This window comes from Capricornis sumatraensis, chromosome 4, assembly GCF_032405125.1.
Source record: "Capricornis sumatraensis isolate serow.1 chromosome 4, serow.2, whole genome shotgun sequence".
Lineage (NCBI taxonomy): Eukaryota > Metazoa > Chordata > Mammalia > Artiodactyla > Bovidae > Capricornis > Capricornis sumatraensis.
The window spans coordinates 20,107,876-20,130,500 of NC_091072.1; the positions used below are offsets into that span (position 1 = coordinate 20,107,876).

At 42.6% G+C, this 22,625-nt stretch overlaps 1 non-coding gene across 1 annotated transcript; it reads right to left on the reverse strand.

The window, feature by feature from the left end:
* Nucleotides 1–11,157: 11,157 nt before the first annotated feature.
* Nucleotides 11,158–11,264, reverse strand: LOC138079355 (U6 spliceosomal RNA). Its single transcript, XR_011144839.1, has one exon. It is a non-coding gene; the product is annotated as a U6 spliceosomal RNA (small nuclear RNA).
* Nucleotides 11,265–22,625: the final 11,361 nt, after the last annotated feature.

The window sequence follows — 22,625 nt, forward strand, 5'->3', positions numbered from 1 at the left end:
TCTTTCACCAGTTCAGTTCACAACGAATATATACTGTGTCTAGCAAATATGGAACGAAAACTTGTCTGGAAATTTCTGGGAATTTTAAGTAGCAGATAACATCCTCCTCCTCTTCCTCTTCAGTGACTAATAACTGAAAATATTTTTTTAAAAATCCATTCTCCTTACCCTTTAAAAAAAAAAGAGAAAAGAAAAGTGGCTTTGACTCCTGTTTCTACCTGAGACCAGGTGTCTTGGCCTGTCTGCTCTAGTCCCATTCGGGGTCCTTTTTGCCCCTGACATAGAACTCCAAGGCAAGTGACTTTTATACTAAGCACAATCTCTATTCTTCAATCTTCACTTCCATGTACACACATGGAAGTGTGTACTTTATAAAGTGTTCCCTTTATAATCATTTCATGAAAAGATACAATGCAGTTCACATGGTAGAGACTCAGTAAATATCTGCAATGGACATGAATTTGAGCAAACTCTGGGAAATAGTGAAGGTCAAGGGAGCATGGTATGCTGCAGTCCACGGGGTCGCGAAGAATCAGACATGACTTAGTGACTGAACAACAATAACAACAAGCAGCTAAACAAACACACCTCCAGAGTGTGGATGTGGATTCCTCTCTCAGAGAACGTATCTCCCCCATCTAGTCCTCCCCAGATGGAATGCCTCCTCCTAATCGCTCAGTTCCTGCAGTCCCTGGGCCATAAGCCAGTAGTACTTTGGGAAACTCTCATGATCTCTAGAACCCTTTTGAGCCACTTCCAGCTTGTCCCTAGTCTGGCCCAGATCGCTGCTTGCCTCACTTCCACCAATCCTGAGACATCAGTTCCACCCAAATCTAGGCACGGTGGGCTGTGAGACATGGAGCAGTTTTTCCTTTGCACTCGAGAGCTGTCTATCTCAAGGATAAAGCAAGTTGAATATTCCTGTTGATTTTTTTTCAACTCCAGTAATTCCAATGTTTTCCCTACAAGGCAGCTCAGTGAAATAGAAAGAGCAGTGACTCAGCTGTCTAGAAAACATGGTGGTTACATGTCCTGGGTCTGCCCCTCACTAACTGTGTGATCTCGGACACACAGGGTCTTCGCCTCTCTGAGTAGAAGGTCATCACCATTTACTCTAAAAACCCATGTGTGTATTTTTCATCCTAACCCATATGGGTTCTCTTGATCAATATATGGAATTTTCTCTTGGGAAAGAACAGTTTGCTAATATGGCAGGTGTCTAAGAGTTCTTCCTGCTGAATTATCATCAAAACAAGACAGAGCCCCACAGTCGTTGGCTGTCCAGTAAGGTTCCACAGAGATACCTGACGTGATGAAGTGTTTCTTTGATGTTTCTCAGTCTCAGTCTTTGCTGGATTCTCGGGGCTTTGTTTCCATGCAGGTCCTTCTAGCAAATAGAAATATTTATATCATTATGTCCCATGGCATTATTGAAGTTCAACAAACAGCACTTTTGAGCAGGAGCAGATTTGAATGGCTAGCATTTATTTGCCTGAGTGATGATAATTAGCTCTATAATTCACTTCTTTGTCCTGGTTAGTGCTGAAATCTCACGTCCCTGGACTGGGATTAGATTCCCTAATCATTCAAAGGGAAGTTCGGGGATTATCTCTACTTCACTGTGGAGACGAGCAGCTGAAGGACGTGTGTGCATGCTGAGTCGTTTCAGTCATGTCTGACTTTTTGAGACCCCAGGGACTGTAGCCCACCAGGTTTCTCTGTCCTTGGGATTCTCCAGGGATTGAACCCACGTCTCTTACATCTCCAGCACCGGCAGGCAGGTTCTTTACTGCTTGCACCGCCTGAGAAGTCCCATGCTCTCCCCTAATTCTTGAATATGAAGCAACAGCTCTTGCAAATCCCTCAGTAAATAACCATTTAGCTATCAAGGTCATGAAACAGAATGAAATGAAGGACTCAGTCATTTAAAGATAGGCTTTATTTATTTATTTTTAAAAGCAACATTCACTGTCACTGTTATAACTGCTTCTTGCTGATGGAAAGGGACACATCATTACCTAGTTTCTTCCTGCCCAAGTGTTAGAGTGAAGTGACAAGGTAGGTGATGAAATAGTTAATCCCACTGGGGGACTCTAAGTAGGAGAAACTATGGGAGACTCCTATAAGTTAATGATTACTCAAGAAACCAGGCTTGCTTGACCACAAAATGAAGCAGGCTTGCTTAGCAACAAAACCCTGCAGCAAAGGCACAAGACGTGCCCTCAAACAATAAAACAACGGTGGCATGAGACCTACCTCCTGCCCAGTGAACTCTGAGTTAATGATCCTTAGGACATAAAAAACAATCATTTGTGGACCCAGTTTGACCACATAGGGACAAGGAAACTCTCCTGCCCAACCTGGAGGCAAAGCTGATGATGGAAACATGACACTCAAGAAAGACAAACAAATTCTTCTCCCCCTCTCTACTTTTCCTTTGATTATAGAACTGTAACCCTCTAAGTTTTTGGGTGCAGCATTTCTCACCCACCCGCTTGTAAGCCTCATAGCATCCTATTTTAATAAATCACTTCCTATCTATCACTTTGCTCTCCCTGAATTCTTCTCTGTGCTGAGACATAAAGAACTCTGGTACCAGAGCTCTTTGGAGCCCCAAAACAACACCAATCAGTTTCACAAGCAGAAGGTTTTTTCAGCAGGCTCTGTATCCAGAACTGAAAGTTTTACTAAGTCACAAAGGTCCGTCTGGTCAAGGCTATGGTTTTTCCAGTGGGTCATGTATGGATGTGAGAGTTGGACTATGAAGAAGGCTGAGCGCCGAATAATTGATGCTTTTGAACTGTGGTGTTGGAGAAGACTCTTGAGAGTCCCTTGGACTGCAAGGAGATCCAACCAGTCCATTCTAAAGGAGATCAGCCCTGGGTGTTCTTTGGAAGGAATGATGCTAAAGCTGAAACTCCAGTACTTTGGCCACCTCATGCGAAGAGTTGACTCATTGGCAAAGACTGATGCTGGGAGGGATTGAGGGCAGGAGGAGAAGGGGATGACAGAGGATGAGATGGCTGGATGGCATCACTGACTCGATGGACGTGAGTCTGAGTGAACTCTGGGAGTTGGTGATGGACAGGGAGGCCTGGCGTGCTGCGATTCCTGGGGTCGCAAAGAGTCAGGCACGACTGAGCGACTGAACTGAACTGAAAGGCTGACTTGGAGTAAACATCCCCAAGCAAGAAGACTGACAGTAGATGGGGTTGGGGGGTGGTGGTGGGGTGGAGTGGTCTCTGCTCTGAACTCACGGAGACTCCCTGTCTCCATTCCCTCAGGCAGGTTGATCTGGGGAAAGATTGCCTGTTGAACATGCCCTGTACATTTTTTGGTTCCTTGAACTGCAGACCAGAAGCTGCTCATGTTGCTGGGTCCAGCCAAGGGAGAAATCACTCCCTCTCCATCAGCATCCATGAGGGAAAATAATATCAATTACTTGGCCTAGTGAGGATGAAATATAATTGAACTTGACTGTGTGGCTGGCTCAATTTTTGTAGCTTTGGATTGGCATTTATCTAGCTCTGCAAAAGCGAGCTCTTTTCCCGTGAATGGTGGTTAATTAGAATGGTTTTGTTTTCCTTAATGGATTGATAATTCTTCCTATTACATTTAAAAATAATTTTTAAACATTCGTTTCCTCGGGAGAAAAATGGCATCAATAGAAGGGGACAGCGCTAAAAGCCAGGCATAGACTGTTTCTAATGCAGGATTTTTCTAACAGTATTTTTCTAATGATATTAATCTAGAAAGCCTCCAGACATTTCACAGTGGTGTTTCAAGGGTTCAAGGGATCTCACCATTAGCCTATGTCTCAGGCTCGGGGAATGGCTTAGTAATGCTTTTAGGAGGCAGATTCAGACATCGGATTGCTGTTTCTATGTTTTCCACATACTGTGTAATTGACTAATGTAGTCACCCTCTTCTTCTTCTAATGTAGGACCCAGTGGGTCCCCAGGTACTTGTGCTAGCATGCCAAAATGACCTAGGTTCACTTTGGCCTCTTCCTCAATCTCACAAAAACGTGGGGGGCTACAACGTGTTGGCCTGTTTTCTCCTCTGTTCTTTTTCTTGTAAAAAATGGTATTTTAGTGGGCTTAGTATGTGTTGGGATCTATTTCAAGAGCTAAATATGTATTCATTCCTTTTATCTTCACAGCAGTCCCGGTAGGGACTATAATTGCTCCCATTTAAAAGATGAAGTAGTTGAGGCCCAGAGGATTTACATAATATATCCAATTTCATAGCAGATGGGAGTCAGGTAGGATTCCAACCTAGGTTCTCTGACTCTTGTGCCCATGCTTTTCACCATTCATAAATGGAGATTAGTGAGCAGACATTACATTTCAGCTTCGTGATAATAGTAGAAATATCAGTGATATAAAATCCATGGGGGAAAACCAAGTATATGGTCTTGAACACTCAGGTCAGTTGCCTCTAGAGATTGCTTTGCATGTGTGTGTGCTCAGTTGCTTCAGTCGCTTCAGCCTAGGGACTGTAGCTCACCAGGCTCCTCTGTCCATGGGATTCTCCAAGCAAAAATACTGGAGCCATTTACCATTTCCTCCTCCAGGAGACCTTCCTGACCCTGGGATCAAACCACATCTCCTGCATTACAAGCAGATTCTTTACCATTGAGCCACAGGTGAAGCCCTAGAGATTGCTTTAATTTGCACTAAAAAACAAAAACAAAGAGAGAGAGAGAGAGAGAAACACTCCTAAAAACAAAGTTACAGTGCATTGCTTAGTCCTTGAAATCTACCCTCTACCCACAGCCCAGGTCTTCTGCTACTGCCTATCTGGGAGGCTCACGTCTCTTCATAGTTGTAACCTATGTCTTCCATACTCATCAGAACACATCCTTTCTCCAGATTCCTGGTCCTCAAGGAAATGAGCTCATCTCTTTGGTTCTTCAAGACCCTCCTCTGGCTTCTCTCCATCGAGGCACAGGCAGTCCTGATCCCCACCCCTCTCTCCCAGTGGGATGCTGGCTTTCTCCCCTCACCTTAGTTTTCTCCCAAGCACAGTCAGTAAAGAATCTGCCTGCAGTGCAGGAGACCCGGGTTTGATCCCTGGGTTGCGAAGATCCCCTAGAAAAGGAAATGGCAATCCACTCCAGTATCCTTTCCAGGAAAATCTCATGGACAGAGGAGCCTGGTGGGCTGCAGTCCATGGGGTCGCAAAGAGTCAGGCATGACTGGGCGACTAACACTAACTAAACATCTCATTTCATATGGTCTCTTTGTCTTTGATTATCTACTGTTTACCACCCAAACCTAAATAGAAAGGAGCCCAAATGCTAACCACCCAATACTGGGCTCCTGAGTGCCGGGAGCCAGCACGGGAGATCCCACCCATGACAAGGTCATGCGGAGAGGCCTGATGGGCAAGGCGAGTCAGGTCTCAAGAGGTCCTCTGTCTGAGCATCCTAATCTCTTTTATATTTCTAAATAAATAAGTTTTTCCTCGCCTACTCCGTCTCCCCTTCGAATTACCCTGGATGCACTGGGGCAGGACCGCGGCACCTGAGGATCACATATTGGGGTCAAAGACCCAGTTGCCTCTCCACCTCCTGGGTGTCCTTGGTCTACCTGCCCATTGCCTCTCCCACCTGCAATGCAGGTGCCCCAGGGCGGTCTATAAAGGGAAAGAAAAGCTGAGCACAACCAGAGACCAGGAGGGGCCTGTCTAAATGGGGCATTAGGACATCCTCTCAAGTCTACGACATCACTGTTGCCACTGGGGAACCACCGATTCTTGTTCAGAATTTCAAGCAAGAGCTCGAGCAGAGTTTCTGGAGCATGACACAGGAAGCTCGTTTGATTCAGACAAATAGAGGCTAATGTTAAACTAAATCAGAGAATATTTAAAGGAATATGTGTCTCACTAGCAACCTCAACTCACTGTATGTAAAACTGAGGGTATCATTTCCAGCTAAAACCCTTGCTTGCCTCCCAGTCTTGGCAGCCACTGGCTTCCTTGATTTCTCCTTTTCCTTCTCATCCCATCAGCAAGTGCTGCTGGTGCCACTGCTAATGTGTACCCTAAATCCTTCCATTCGCCTTCATCTCCATTCTCATCCTCTCATCCGTGTCACCATCAACCTCACTGGCACTCAGCCACCAGCTTCCTAATTGGTCTTCCTATTCCACTTTGCCCCACCACTTCCATTCTCCGCACAACAGGCAGAGCAACCTTTTGAAAACATATATTGGATCCCATGACTACCCTGTTTAATGCTCTCCAAAGTCTCCTGATTGCATGTGAAATAAACTCAAACTCCTTACCATAGCTCACAGGGCTCTGCCATTGCAGACATTGCCAACCTCTCCGTCTTCATCACATGCCCCTCTCTGCCTTGATCCCAAACTGTAGCCACACCAGACTTTGTCTCTTCGTTGTCCTCAACTCTGGATCCCCAAGCCAAATATTCCCTCGGCCTGGAACACTCTTCCGCAGGAATCCACGTGCTTGGCTTCAAATCATTCATGCCTCAACTCAGATGGTATCTAGAAAATCACAGTGGGCTACAGATTTGAACAATACATTTCTCACCAATGTTGGAAGGCAGTATGTTTCCTAAGTGAGTTCCGAGTGAGTCCAAGAATTCACTGATGAACACGGCCAAGAAAGAGCATCTATGCAAAGAGGTCTCCTCTGACCTCAAGTCTAAACTACTCAGTGTTTATAAAGAAGATGAGGTATACACACAATGCAATATTATGCCGCCAAAAAATGAATGAAATAATGCCATTAGCAGCAATGTGGATGGGCCTAGAAATTATCACACTAAGTGAAACAAGTCAGACAGAGAAAGTCAAATATCATATGATATCACTTATATGTGGAATCTAAAAAAATGAAACAAATGAACTTATTTACAAAACAGAAATAGACTCTCAGACATAGAAAACAAACCTATGGCTACCCAAAGGGGATTGGGAGGAGGGATAAATTAGGAGTTAGGGATTAACATATACAGACTACTATATATTTTTTATGGAAAACCCAGAGAAGCAAAACATCCAAGAGTCCAACTCCAATAGCCCATGGTTCTGAAAGGAAAGTGGCTTTGCTGTCCCCTTCTGGATCACAAACCTAATAAGCCCAGGAACTCTGCTCTATAACCGACAGCCATTATAAACATATCAAAGTCAGCCCATAGATTAAAAAATAAATCAATCTGTGAATAAGTACCTTGAGGTGGGAGACCAGAACTCAAAGAACTGATACACTATCAATCATCTTTTGAAAACTACAGTTCAAGAAGGAACTTGAGATTTCCATATGAAAGAGAAGACTGGAATTTGTGTGCAGTTTTTTTTTTTTTTAATTTCATCCCAAAGTTGACAGCTGGCCAAAGAGTTTTCCAGCTTATTGCCTCTTTCCTAGTTTCAGGATGAAATTATATTTGGTTTGATTATATAAGAAAAAGAGAGAAGAGACTTTGGCCTGAATAACAAACCACAGGACCCTTCTTACCTAAAAGTGTACATGGAGGTATTGTTTTTATCCCTAAAATAAGGACATTTACATAAACACACATAAAACATGCCAGCATGCCATGTGCCCTCTTTTTCCAGGTCCTTCGCCTGAGGATACAGAGCTAACAGGCTGGTCTGCATCAGACCCAGACACTGAGAAAACCCAGGTTTCCCAGGAACTTAAGAGCTACTCTGTCTTGACTCAACATGTCCCGCAGTTCAGCTGCCACACGTGGTTCCCTGCTTGTAATTCAGTCACCATTCAGGCTTCAGCTTTGTCTACACAAAGAAGAAGTAGCCTCTCCAGAACTCCAAGGATGTAAGGGGTCAGAGACCAGAGTGCAGCTTCTGGCATTCTGTGTACAACCGTGCAAAGCACCCTGGGAGCTACCCTTGAAATACCTGGTCCTGGATTTAACTTCATGTGGCCCCCTGGGGACTTGAGGGTCTGCTGAGATGGTAAGTTACACCTGGGCCCTCTGATCAGCCTGCCATGTGAGTACAACTTGGATGTAGTGTCTAAGGTTTCCAACCCCAGATCAGAACCTATAGACTGGAACATGATCTGATAAGTGAGTCAGTCCTGGAGTATTAATCCCTATTTGTATCACTTTAATCACTTATGGGAAAATTTAGCACAGTGGTTTAAAATTCTAACTTAATAGGGAAAGATGTGTATGTCAGCTTCCAACATGTCAACCATTCTCTACCTTACTGTCTTGTTTTTTTCATTAATGATCTGAGTTTATATTATTTATTTGCTTACAGGTCCTTGACTGTTTCTTCCCACTAGAAAGTCAGACCTACAAGGACAGGAACTTCATCTTATCCACTGCTACCTCTACTCAGATAGGCATCTGGCATATAGTAGGTGTTCAAACAATAATCATGGAATGAACAAAATATTAAAAACTAGTCAAAGTGTTTTTGGTAAGGGGGCAGGAACCCAACTTTGTTAAATTCCCCTCACATGTTCCATTCTCGTAACAATCAACACCAAGACAGGGGTGTTAACCCCAATTTACACCTGAAGAGATAGTATATCTTCTTAGGAAGTCAACAAAACACAAGCAGAAGCCAGAATAATAGCTTTTTGTCTCTGGGCTGAGATGATCTCTCTGAGGAAGGAGGATAATGAGAGAAACCAGGGACGGGCATGGCTGATTTTTACCTGAGAACAAGATGGTCAGTCAGAAACCAGAGCTTTGCAGAGCTTCAGCCTCATTCTGGGCAGCTCAAAGTTTGCCAGCCTGACTATCCTTTAAAATTCTGCTCAGATGTCCACTTTCACCTGAGGTTTATTATTCCTAAGACATTGTCATCAAGTTTTCTTCTTTTCTAGGGCATGCGTTCCATACACCCAGACAGAAAAGGCTTTGCCAAGTAGAGGGCATGTCTGCTGTATCCGTAAGTGGTGGAGTTGTTGGTCCAGCGTGTGGTGTGCTACTTAGGTGCCCAAAGTCCTCCGCCCACAAACCTCTGCTCTGACAAACCCACCATGCCTATACGCCTACCATTAGAATAAAGTAAAGACTGATTTATTTACTTAACTTTACCTAGGAAAGGATGCATGACTGTGGGTCAAGGAACCTGGTTGAGGTGGCAGAGTCTGGAGTTCTAGCCACTGATCTTACAGGGACGGGCTTCCCTGAAAATTGTGCGGTGCGATGGAATTTGGTCATGGGAGCGTGAATCCAAAGATACTTCAAAAACCCAAGGACTGGTCTGCAATCAGCCAGGCATGCTTATCACCTTGTAACAGCCCAGACTTTGTGCTGTCCTGATTCTTACCAGCAAAGATCTGGTGCATGGGTAAACAATATCCAGAAGTCTGGGAACAGTTCATAAAAACTGGGTTAATGGGGCTGAGAAATAAGGAAGTAGGGTGCACAGCAGGCCTTAGTACCGAGGAAACCAAAACGTGGGTCGGGAATCAGAACTGGGGCACTGAGTTTTGTCAGAGACTGACCTCAGGCTGCACTGCTGCCTTATTCATGCTCAGCGACCTAGTTCCTTATAGGTTCTAAGTGAAAGTGAGCAAGAGCCTCACCTTTGCTTTCATCCAACAGCTCTAGGGACCCAGCTTCTCCTGTGCCCTCTGGCTTCCCCAGTGGAATCCCTTTCTCCCCCTCCTTGCTGAGTACACGGTCTAGTGCACACGGTCTGTTCAGGTACACACTTCTGTTTGGTATTACTGATTAGTAACAGTTGGTGTATTTATAGGCATAAAATGCAAATTACCTACCTTCCATTAGATGTTCATTTCCATTTTAAAAACTGACACCACAATTTCCCCTTGTCTTCAAGCAAAGTGAGATCCCCCTTTTATGAATTCTCATTGTATGCTAGGCTTGCCTTTCATAACTTTGGCCACAAAGGTAAATGAATGATTGTGTAGTGACTTGTGTGGTGTCTGCGAAGACAGAAACTCTGTCTGTCTTAGTCATTAATTTATCCCTTAGCACATAATAGAGCACCTGGCACACAGTGGGTGTTCATAAATATTACACAAATGAATCAATGGATGAAGGAAGCATGACTCGTGTTGGGACTCAACTCTGGGACCAAGATTTTTTCACTAAGGGGAGGCTGGGTGAGAATGGATACATGTATCTGTATAGCTTTGTGTATCCCGTACATATAGCCTCTTTGCTGTCCACCTGAAATTATCACAACATTGTTAGTTGGCCATATGCCAACACAAAATAAAAAGTAAAAAAAAAATATTTCCCCACTAGACCCAACATAGTCCTGGGATTAAAAGATTGACCACTTGGCCCATTCCATTTACCCACCAGCTTGGGATCAAGTGTCTGCTTTTTATTTCCAGCCTTTTGACAATATCTGGTCATCTTTGATATTACCTCCTTTCCTCACCCTGATTTTTTTCAAATACAATTTTCATTTATTTTAAAATTAAGTTTTACTGGAGTATAGTTGCTTTACAATGTTGTGTTAGTTTCTACTGTAGAGCAAAGTGAATCTGCCACAAGGATACACATATCCCCTCCCTGAAGGGATGTTTTCAAGCATACAAGCTGTAAACAGGGTAATCACCCACTCACCCACCCATACCTCAAACTCCTTGTCTACTTTTATTTGTAATTGGTTTTTAAAAATTAATTTATTTTGTATTGAAGGATAATTGCTTTACAGAATTTTGCTGTCTTCTGTGAAACCTCAACAAGAAGCAGCCATAGGTAAATATATATCCCCTCCCTTTTGGACCCCCCTCCCATCTCTCTCCCCATCCCACCCCTCTAGGTTGATACAGAGCCCTGGTTTGAGTTTCCTGAGCCATACAGCAAATTCCCATTGGCTATCTATTTCACATATGGTAACGAAAGTTTCCATGTTACTCTTCCCATACATCTCACCCTCTCCTCCCTCTCCCCATGTCCGTAAGTCTATTCTCTATGTCTGTTTCTCCATCGCTGCCCTGAAAATAAATTCTTCAGTACAGTTTTTCTAGATTCCATATATGTGTATTAGAATATGGTATTTATCCTTCTCTTTCTGACTCTCCTCACTCTGTATACTAGGTTCTAGGTTCATCCACCTGATTAGAACTGACTCAAATGCATTCCTTTTTATGGCTGAGTAATATTCCATTGTGTACATATACCACAACTTCTTTATCCATTCATCTGTTGATGGACATCTAGGTTGAAAAAATATGGAGCGTTTTACAAATTTGCATGTCATCCTTGTGTAGGGACCATGCTAATCTTCTCTGCATTGTTCCAATTTTAGTATATGTGCTGCTGAAGCAAGCACTGATATTTTTGTCCATTTTCCTGTCTTTGGGATTCAAGTTCTTCCATCTATCTTCTCTGGCTTCTGACGTGGGCCTGGCCTTCTTATTTAAAGGGCTGTGAATACTAATTTTCCTTAGTTTATTTTATCCCTGCGTAGGCTGTTGTTCCCGTATTTTGAGGCCCCCAGTGCTGGGCTATCTCGTTTTCACTGAACACCTGTGAACCCTTATCCATTTCCTCCAGAGGTTCTTCTGCCAACCTGGTCTAACTGAAAGCCCTACGGCCTGTAGTCTCTGTAGAATTCACCTTACTTGTTTATGTGTTAGTGCCAAGGGACATTTATTCAATATTTACTTACCTTATAACATAGTGTGGGGGAGGAAGACATTTTCCTCTACCCCTCTAGGTTCTTCTGGCTGGCCTAAGAACCAAATTGACATGAGACATATAAACAGGAGAAAATCAAACAAAAGTTTAGTAACAGGAATACATGGGAGAGATCAAGGAGAATCTAGGACCTTGTCAAAATGGCCCAAGCCCTCACCTTAAATACCATCTTCAGCTAAAGACAAACGTGGATGCAGAGGGTAAGAGGGTGAATAATGGGAGGTTATCAGGAAGGGCACAGTAAACAATGGCCAGGTTATACAGATTTAAGTCATCGCCTTCTTCATGGTTCAGAGTTTCTAGAGATTTGGTCATCTTCCTCTTCCTGATACCTGGAGGGAGACACCCCTGCATTTAGAGATTTCCCTTACAAATATAAACATTTCTTACAAAAGAGTAACTCCTACTTAGCTTTAAGAATTTTTCACATATCTGCTGTTTCTTAGAAAATAATCTTCTTAAAATAGTTAAAAAGCTAAGGAGACATTTTAAAAATTAATTTATTTATTTTCATTGGAGGATAATTACTTTACAACATTGTGGTGGTTTTTGCCATACATGGACATGAATCAGCCACCGGTGTACATGCGTCGCCTCCCGTCCTGAACCCTCCTCCTACCCCATCCCTCTGGGTTGTCCCAGAGCATGGGCTTTGAGTGCCCTGCTTCATGCACCAAACTTGGACTGGTCATCTATTTTTTTTTTTTAAAGGAGAGGCTCTTTTGCAATAGAATAAGGGAGACAGAGGGGCTTCCCTGGTGGTCCAATGGCTAAGACTCTGTGCTCCTAATGCAAGGGACCCAGGTTCAATCCTTGGTTGGGGAACTACAGTCAATGTGTCACAGCTAAGATCAGCCAAATAAGTAAATAAATACTGGACGAAGAAGAAGAAGGGAGAGAGAATTGGAATGATATGTAAGACAAGGACATTAAGATAAGCAAATTTAAAGATCACTGCGCCAGCCAGGAGGCACGAGCCAGTAGTGTGACCGTGGACAAGTCACTTCATTTTTCTGAGCTACAGCTTCCAAATATAGAAAACAAAGCAATTAGATAGCTTCTTAAGTCCTTTCCAGCCTGTATGACTCTCTAGTATTTTGAGTTTTAAAAGGAAGTTCTCAGTATAAATATTCTTTCAAGAATAATGGTTAACTGCCCCAGCTTGAGCACAAGCAGAACTCTGTTAACTTCCTCACATTCCAGGTTGGATTTCCACTTGTGCCTTTGACAAAGTAAGTATTGGCTTTTTAGTATTTTTTAATTACCTTGAGACTAGTGTATTGATGTGGTTCTCAGAACAATCTTAGCATACTGGGAACTTATGACTTTAGCTGGGAACTTATGACTTTAGTGATGTTACAGTAGGTTATTCATTCTTTGGTATTTAGTTTGACATTTATTTCTCTTTTTCAGCCATATTGACTTATATATCATTAGCCCCCAAATGCACCAAAGGGCAATTGCATTGATTATTTTAGTTCTACTCAGTTATTGCTTCATAATTCATCTTTTACAGCAAAACTTCCCTTGTCAACAGGCCAGAAGAGCTGAATTTGCATCATAGTCATATCTTCCAATCAAGTGCAGAGACTACTTTAAAAGTAACAGGAGTAAATCATGAGATAGGAAAAACACTTGCTAAATGGTAAATGATTTTGGAAATTTTTATTTGAGAGTATCTTAGGAGAGGAATGAATGGAGCTACTGAACTGCATCGTATTAGAGAAGGAAGTATAAACCAATTCCTGCAAAACGGTACAATTTTCATTGAAAAATCTCCCTGATTGATTACATGTCACACAACATGGGTTAATCTGAGATTCAAATAACCCAAAGGTTTCTAAGAACCCAGCAGAGAGGGAACCTTTTGGGTAGCAAGACTATCTCTGAATAGGGTATCTTTTCTTCCATGTGGTCAGAGCCTAGAAAAAAAGAAAAGTAAGAAAGTCTCTCTCACCTAGGAATTTAAATATTTTTGGTAAACTGTTCTTTTGTAGTTTATTTTTTCTGATGGAGGCTCCAATCTGGGGGAGATTGGGTTTGTATAGATGGAGTCTCCCACCATCATCTTTAGTTGTTTTTGTTGATCAGTTGCTAAGTTGTGTTTGACCCTTTGTGACCCAATGGACTGCAACATGCAAGCTCTCCTGTCTTTCACTATCTCCTGGAGTTTGCTCAAATTCACGTTCATTGAGTTGGTAATGCCATCGAACAATCTCATCCTCTGCCTCCCCTTTCTCCTTTTGCCTTCAGTCTTTCTCAGCATCAGGATCCTTTCCAGTGAGTTTGCTCTTCACATCATGTGGCCCAGGTACTGGAGCTTGAGCTTCAGCATCAGTCCTTCCAATTAATATTCAAGGCTGATTTCCTTTAGGATTGACTGGTTTGATCTCCTTCATCATTGACTGGTTTGAACTTTATCATCTTATCCTTCTTAAATATCTGTCACAGTATTAAAGTGTTTTTAGCTGCAAATGAAGAGAAACACTAACTGGTGGGTCTAACCCTAAACTGAAACCATTTTCCCCACAATCTTTCTCCTGGGTTTGTGTGGCGAGTGTTACTTTCATAATTAACCAGTCATTGTCTTATCTCGGACAAAAGAAGGATCAGTCACAATGTGGCAAAAGCAGACAACAACAAAAAAAGAACTAAGCCACAAAAGTAAAAATATACAAATGAGACTCCAACAAACTAAAAAGCCTCTGCACAGCAAAGGAATTGACAAAATGAAAAGACAACCTACATAATGGAAGAAATGTTCACATCATATATCTGATCAGAAGGGCTATTATCAACAAGGTAAAAAAAAATCACAAGTGTTTATGAGAACGTGGGGAAAATGCACCACTTGTGCACTTCTGGTGAGAATGTAAACTGGTGCAGGCACTATGGAAAATAGTGCTGGGGTTCTTCAAAAGCTTAAAAATAGAACTTCCGCATGATCCAGCAATCCCACTTCTAGTTTTCTTCCTGAAAAAAAGAAAAACACTATTTTGAAAAGACATCTGCAGCTTCACGTTCATTGCGGTGTTATCTATATAATGGAATATTATTCAGCCATGAAAAAGAAGGAAATTCTGACTTTTGCTACAACACGGATGGATCTTGAGGGCATTATGCTAAGTGAAGTGAGTCAGACTGAGAAAGACAAATACTGTATGATGTTTTATAATGAGCTGATAGACATAGAGAATAGACCAGTGGTTGACAGAGGCAGGGGGTGGAGGATTTGCAAAAAATGGGTGTGTGTGACCAAAAGGTACAAACTTCGAGTTACAAGACAAATAAGTTCTGGAGATGAAATGGTAACTGTAGTGAACAATCTCTCTCTGCTAAGTCACTCCAGTCGTGTCCGACTCTGTGCGACCCCATAGACGGCAGCCTACCAGGCTCCCTCGTCCTTGGGATTCTCCAGGCAAGAACACTGGAGTGGGTTGCCATTTCCTTCTCCAATGCATGAAAGTGAAAAGTGAAAGTGAAGTTGCTCAGTCGTGTCTGACTCTTCACGACCCCATGGACTGCAGCCCACCAGGCTCTGCCGTCCATGCGATTTTCCAGGCAAGAGTACTGGAGTGGGGTGCCATTGCCTTCTCCGATAGTGAACAATACTGTATTGTATATTTGAAAGTTGCTAAGACAGTACATCTTGAAAGTTCTCATCACATGTATTTCCACTGTAACTATATATTATGATGGATGCTAATTAGATTTACTGTGGTGATCATTTAGCAGTATATACACATATCAAGCCATTATGTTGTATACCTAGAACTAATGCAATGTTACATGTCAATAATATCTCAATGAAATTTTTTAAGTGTAAAACCTGATGCCTGCAGAGATTCCATTTTGTGGGGAGTTTGTGCACTTTTACTGTCTAGCCCCTCGCTTCTCAGTCTCGCTTCTCCTCAGCCTGTAGAATTTCTTCCCTTTCCGTAGGTCACTCATTTTGACCACAGGTAAATATCAGGAGGCATGGAAAAGGACCTTCTGAGTGTTAACCTAGAGGAGATAAGGGCTGAGTGGCAAACAGAGATGACCCACATCCTGGGCACTGAGACAGACATGTAGAGGACCTTGATCAAAGCCTTGATAAGAGACCTTGATCAAAGCCCATGTTCTTTTTCAATAATAACTAAAATAATTTACTCAATCTGGATTCCCAGTCCACAGATAATCAGAAACTAAAGCTGAGAATGAAAAATGATACCTCACAGGCTGAAAGTGATGATGGAGACCAAAAAAAAAAAAAAAAGCTATAAAACAGGTACAACTAAAAAACCTATAGAGTTCAGAGGGCATTTCATGAATGACTCACCACTCAATAGCCTCAGAATCAATTCCCTTATATTTTTATATTTCAGTTGTACAAGCATTGTACCTAGTAGGTCTTAAAACTTGGTTTTAAAAACAATAGTCTTCAGTCATCTGTAAACTTCCATGGTACTGAACCACTCACTACCAGAAATGCTTTTAAATGAGATACCAGTACAGCAGGAATAGAGATAAATCCCAGGATTAGTGGGCCTGTGTTGTGTGCACTGTTTGGCTAAATGAGGCTGCTCATCTCCTAAAATACCCTCATCCCTGGAGGCCAGCACCAGAGAAGCCTGAGTGCTTGCATTGGTCATTAGATGACAAAGCAAGAATCATACAGCTTGCCCAACCTGGAGGTGACCAAGACACCAGGAAGGCGCCTGCACATTTTATTTGAAGTTAGCACCAAGCCCAAGGTGGCAGCTGGGGCATGAGTCAGAGACCTCTTGTGGCTTCTGCACTAGCAGGGCTGAGTGTCTTATCAGCAAATCACTGAAGAAGGCAAACCCCCCACCTACAACACCCTTCCACTTCTTTGACACTTTTCAAACACTTGCCTCGTCTAACGTCAAGTTCAAGACTCACCTTACCCACAGGGCCCACACTGACCATTTGAGCCTTTTCTGGCCTCCCCTTCTGCAGAAGACTGCTCATATTGTTATCCAGGTCATTCATCTGGCACTTGCCATCATGTTTTATGTTGTTAGCTCTCATTTCCTTGCCAAGTGCTTGGTGAGCTCCTAGAAGGCACAGGCCATCTTAGAGGCTCTTGCATCTCCCATAGCAAAGAGCATGGGGCCTTGAATACAGCACACTCTCAATAAATAACACTCTTCTGGTGCAAAGAGACAGACATGACTTAGCAACTGAAGAAGAACAACTTCATCAAGCAAATATTAATTGGTTGCCTGCTATGTGTCAGCTACACAAGATCCCTGTCCTCGTGGAGTTCACAGTCTAGTAGGGGAAGGCGGTCGAGGACAAACACAGAAAATGTATGTTACCTTAGACAGTGCAAGTGCTAAGGAGAAAACATTACATGGAATGTGGCTGGTGGGGGAGGCTTTGAAATTTTAGATAGTGTTTAGACATAATCTAAATTATTTATAAATTTAGAAATTTTAGATCAAGGAGAAGGTGACTTTCGAGTAAAGACCTGAAGAAATCAGTGAGCGAGCGATACAGACAGCTGGGGAATCGCAGTTCAGGCAGAGGGAACAGCAGGCAGAAAGTGTGTTAGCCACACAGTCATGTCCAACTCTTTGTGAGCCCATGGACTGAAGCCCACCAGACTCCTCTGTCCATGGGATTCTCCAGGCAAGAATACTGGAGTGGGCTTCCATTCCCTTCTCCGGGCAGAGAACCCTGTTAATTAGGGTATTAACAGACATTGTTGCTAAACCCCTGGGATCAAGACTTTACATCAACTTGAAAAGTCCTGCTTATTATATATAGCATATATAGTAAAGCTGGCATTAATAGACACTATTGGGACATTTTCAAGTGTATATATGTGTGTGCGTGTGTGTATCTCAAGATATATGATACTGATATGATACATATATGGTATGATATTAAAGCCTGGCACCAGCAGACACAACTATAGAACCCCCGGGAGCAGGACTGCTCAAGCTGTGAGAACATAAGCCATAGTAAACCAAGCTCTACCCAGCCCTTAGAAGATTAGGGTGATGGTCTTAAATTTTTGGGTGTCTTTGGCCATAGCACAGGTGATACAACTCAGATGATCAGCCTCAGACGGTCCCGTTCGCCACAGCAGACACATTGATCCTGACCAATGGAAGAACAGTCCCGCTTGGAGTAAGTTATCAAGGAGGCTGTTAGCAAGTCCTCTCATGATTAGCTTCTGCCAGAAATTATAGTAGGGATACTTCCTTAGATGCAAGATAAATTGTTGGTGGGACTCTTGCCCATTGTGAGGCGGTTTCCAGCTAGTTTGGAGTTGCCCCAGAGAGGCTCACTTTGATTGGTTAGTCAGGTGACATCGCCCAGCCAATAAAAGTATTCAAGAGACCAGTTGACACACATTTGTCTACCTTGGCCGCAGCAGTGGCTCCTGGCAATGAACTCAAAACGAAGCTTGAATGTACTATTGTAACTTCTCTTTCCTTCTCTGATGGGCCGAACTAGTCTCTTGCTTACGAACTTCCCTTTTATTAAGGACCTAAGGTAATAACCTCAAAGCTGTTGCAGAAAACAGCATTAAGGTTTTTATCCTTTGGGGAAGACTGCGCAAGCTGACCCATCACCGCTCCCCACTATTCCGCATCCCAGGGCAGAGGAGCAGCCCTGCCTCTCCGCCCCTTAGAGGTCCCAGGGCCTGGTGGGAGGTGCTTGCGGCTCATTCCACCCTTACCCCCGCTTTTTTTCACCCCTTCTCTTCTGGAATTTTAGAGCTGACTTTTGAAAGTCACTTTCTGCCAAGACTTTTTTTTTTTTAACATCTTGTGTATGTGCTGCTGCCAGACTGGGATTGACTTACCAAATAAAAGGACATTAGAAATCCACAGAGTCAGATCAATCTTTAATGAAAAACCAACAAAACATTAATAGGCTGCCACTAAGCAGCTAGGAGTTGAAGGCAACTCTAGCTAATTGGCACCCATAGCACTCCTCCACGCTGCCAAGTTCCAGAGAACTGGCTCTCAACCCAGCTCCGCCAAATTAGGCCAGTTCTCTACACGGCTCGTGTTGCTCGGTTGCTAATTAGGGTGATACAGAGTACCCCATCCAAGTGGAGTGTCTTCTAGACATAGATGCTTCCTGAAACTTGAGGGTTTAAAAATGCTCCCTGAAATGCTAGCTGCCATTTTGTAACTTGCTTTGATCAGTGGTGAAGAAATTAACTAAATAGCTTCTGTTCTCACTAACCGATGCAATAGCAATGCTAAAATGATTTGGGGATGGAGAGATATTTGGAGGAAGAAATCTGTTTTATTTTGGTGGAACAATTTACAGTGATTTAGGAAATCTGAGGCTTTCAAAAGATTGAGTGATTCTCTTTGTGAATTCTCTGATGTTTTCTAATCAACTGATGTTTTAGGGCACTTTTTCTCACCTCTAACTGACATTAGAATTACCATGGGGGTGGATGGAGTACTGCCTCCTGATGCAAACCAATCACCCAGAAACTCTGGAGGTAGAGCCCAGAGACCAGTAATTTTCTTCCAAATCTCTTTAGTTGATTGTAATGTGAAGCTGAGGGTAAGAACCGTTGTTCCACAGGATTCCATTTTAGTGTTTCAAATAACATTTTGTTTTTTAATGTAGAATGGAAACAAAAGTGTTGTATAGGACTTTGAAAAGCCTCATTGTTACAAGCCCTGTTTAGCTCCATGGCTTTGGATACATCCCTTCTTGGGTTGCTTTTCACCTTCAAAATGAATTTTTTTCAAAGATGTTGAGAAAATGAGCAGAAGTACTATATTAGTTTGCTCAAGCTGCCATAACAAAGTTCCATAGACTGGGAAGGCTTAAACAATAGAATTTTGTTTTCTCAACATAGTTCTAGAGGCTAGAAGTCCAAGATCAAGATGTCAGAAGGTGTGGTTTCTTCTGGGGCCTTTCTCCTTGGCTTAGAGAGAGCCATCTTCTCTTTGTGTCTACATATGGTGCTCCCTCTATATTTCTTTGCGTCTTCACCTCTTTTTGTAAGGACACGAGACATATTGAATTAGAGTCCAGTCATACGACCTTACTTTACTTTACTTCATTAAAGGCCCTAGATCCAAACACAGTCATCTTTGGAGGTAGTCAGGGTTACAATTTGAACATATGAATTATTGTGGGAGATAGAATTCAGCCATAACAGGTACTGTGAAGTAAAGTGCATTTGTGTGTGTGTGTGTGAGACAAAAAAAATTTCTTTTTAAAATAAGGTGTTTTTTTTTTTCTAAAGACATTGAGAATAAATTCAGAAGTTGCCTGGGCATGTGTAGTATAAAGATCTTGAACCATGGCCCATCATGGTGGGAAAATCATGCCAGAGGAAGGAAGTCTCAGGCCCAGTGAAAACCCAGTGCTGGGGTATTCCAGAGATGCCTTGTAAAGATGTAAGCGATCACCTACTCATTTGAATTCTTCAATTGCCTCCATTGTTCAGGATGTCCCTGACAGCCTAGGGTGCTATAAGAGCGTGTGTAATAGATGTTCCCATCCAAAAAGGTCTCTGGTTTCTTGGCTCTTCCAGTGCTTAAAAAATTTGTATTTGTATAAAAGGCAAAGCAATGTATAGAATGTATTAAGCCTTGGTGCTCTAAAGTTCTAGATCCGTTTAGTTAAAATGCTAAAATATAATTTTTAGATCTTAATTATCCACTCCCTAAATGTGTGGTTCCTGGGAAATATCACCTCAGTGGGTTTCACCTAAGGTCCTCATTTTAGTTTTTATAAAATCACATGTTTCTGGAAAAGGGAAGATGAAGAATATAGAAGCAAAGCAGAGAGGTACGTGTACATAGTGTGTGTGTGTGTGTGTGTGTGTGTGTGTGTGTGGTAATGGGTGTACTGATTAGGGAACATAAAACCAGAAAAAAAAGCCAAATGTAAGCCAAGGCGCTATCATGGGGGAGACCATCTACCAGGGTTGAAGGTTTAGAATACTGCATAAGACAAGTGATATTCTGAGTTTCTGTTTGAATGAATCTCCCAGTCTCCTGATTTTACTTTTAATGGGAACAAAGATAATGACCATTTTGTGTGAAGTCTCTGCTCTAAATCAATCACAGTGCCATTCCTTCAATAAGTCGTTTCTGAGACACTTTCATGTGCACAGCACTGTCCAGAGCACCAGGCAACATGAAGAGGTCTAAGATATACCATGACTCTCCACGAGCTTGGAGTTTAGTTGAGCAGACAGTGCATACACAAGTTCAAAGGTAAGCAACACTATGAAACTTGCAGCAATGAAAAGGCTGTCATAGGGTGATGGTTTATAAATGTCCCTGTAGAGTCCTAAAGGAAAGATTAGATCCTTCTAGAACTAAAGGCTGCAATAAGAGATGTGAATTCAGAGCTATCCTGGTAGACTGGACTCAGGGCAAGGAAAAATGGAGAGCAGAAACTTCAAAAATGGAAAACGAGGATAAAATGGCCTAGCTGTTTTTGTTTGTTTTTCACTGGTTTGTGTTAATAGATTTCATGGATCAGATCTGGGATTCAGGAGAAAATCACTGAACACATTTATAATAAAATGCAAGTCAAATTTCAGTCACTCTCTCAGCTTCTAACAGGTCTTTCTTTCAGCCCCATCCCTACTCCAAACAAATAGGCAAACAAACATATGACTTAATGACCAGCTCACACTATGATCCCTGTCAGTGGGAAACTAGATCTTGGCCAAGGGCATGGTCATTTAAAAGGGTCCAGTTTGGTCCTCAATATAAACTGGTCATTACAGAGCATGTGAGACTTGACCCTCCTGCAGGAACCTGCCCAGTGTGGCTAAAATTGGCCTCCTGAGTTAGACATCGTTAAGGAGAGAAAATACACCATGGGCTGAGGGCCTTTCAAAAGTCTTTTCTTTCTGTAAAAGGAAATGAGGCCAAAGTCAGCAAGCAGAGTAGACTCAAATTTATAAATGCTATCTAGATTCTACCTCAGGAATGTGAAGGAAATTTAGGTCTCCCTTAAGCAATGGCTTTTTATCCAATTTGCTTTTTAAAAAAAAGCTGTTGTGTTTGAGGTTACCATCCCTTTTCTGTTATTTTTGAAAATTCTGCTGCTTTAAAATAAAAGCCTAGTATATGGAATATCAGAAGTGATGACTGTTTTAAACAAAGAAGCCCTTTTCTCCATCCTCTGTCCCAGGCCTCTGCACACGGGCGTGAGACTGACCTGCTCTTTGGACCTCAGAATGAGTGAGCACACTCGGGCGTGATCAGCCTGCCCTTTATCCCTCCGAGATCGAGGTGTTCCTCCATCCAGCCCGGGAGGCCAGCAAACCATTGTGCAATCTGTTCCCCACACACAGGCCCTATGGGATTGCTACACTGCCTTTTCCTTTTATTAGAAGGGAAAAATCGATCCTCCTAAATGGTAAGTCTGCTATTGCGAGGAAGCTGAAAGAGTTGCATGGGTTTTGGCTAGTGGCTTACTAGGTTCCCTTGTTCCTAGCTCTACTGGAAACAGCCAGTTAGAAGCAGTCCCAAGGATCCTAATCTCTCCCTTCTAGAACCTCTACCTTCACCTAACTCCTATACCTCCCTGGCAATAAAACCATCAGCATAAAACCTACATCATGCCACATTCTTGATGGCAGGCATGCTCTTTCTGGCTTTCTAATCAGGAAGACCCAGAGGTAGTGAACACAGAGAACTCCATGGACCAGCTAGAAAACTCCAATGTGTTGTGGATTTAATGGGGTCTATTCACCTGCCCAGGGACCCTGGAAGGGATTACCCCTGTCCTGGGTGAACAGGGATACTGTGACTCCATTCTAGCCCTTTGGTACCCCATAGGAACACTGACCAGTATTATCTTAGGAGTTTTCCAGGGAAGCTCAAACTTTACAGTTTAATGGGAGATGTTCTGATTTACCAAGGTTGGCTCCACTTTTTAAAACACTGTAAAAGCCAGACAAAATGCATCTGAGGGCTATGTTCAGCCTTCAGGCTGCCGCTGTGAGATGTCTGCCATCTTGGATGGGACCAGC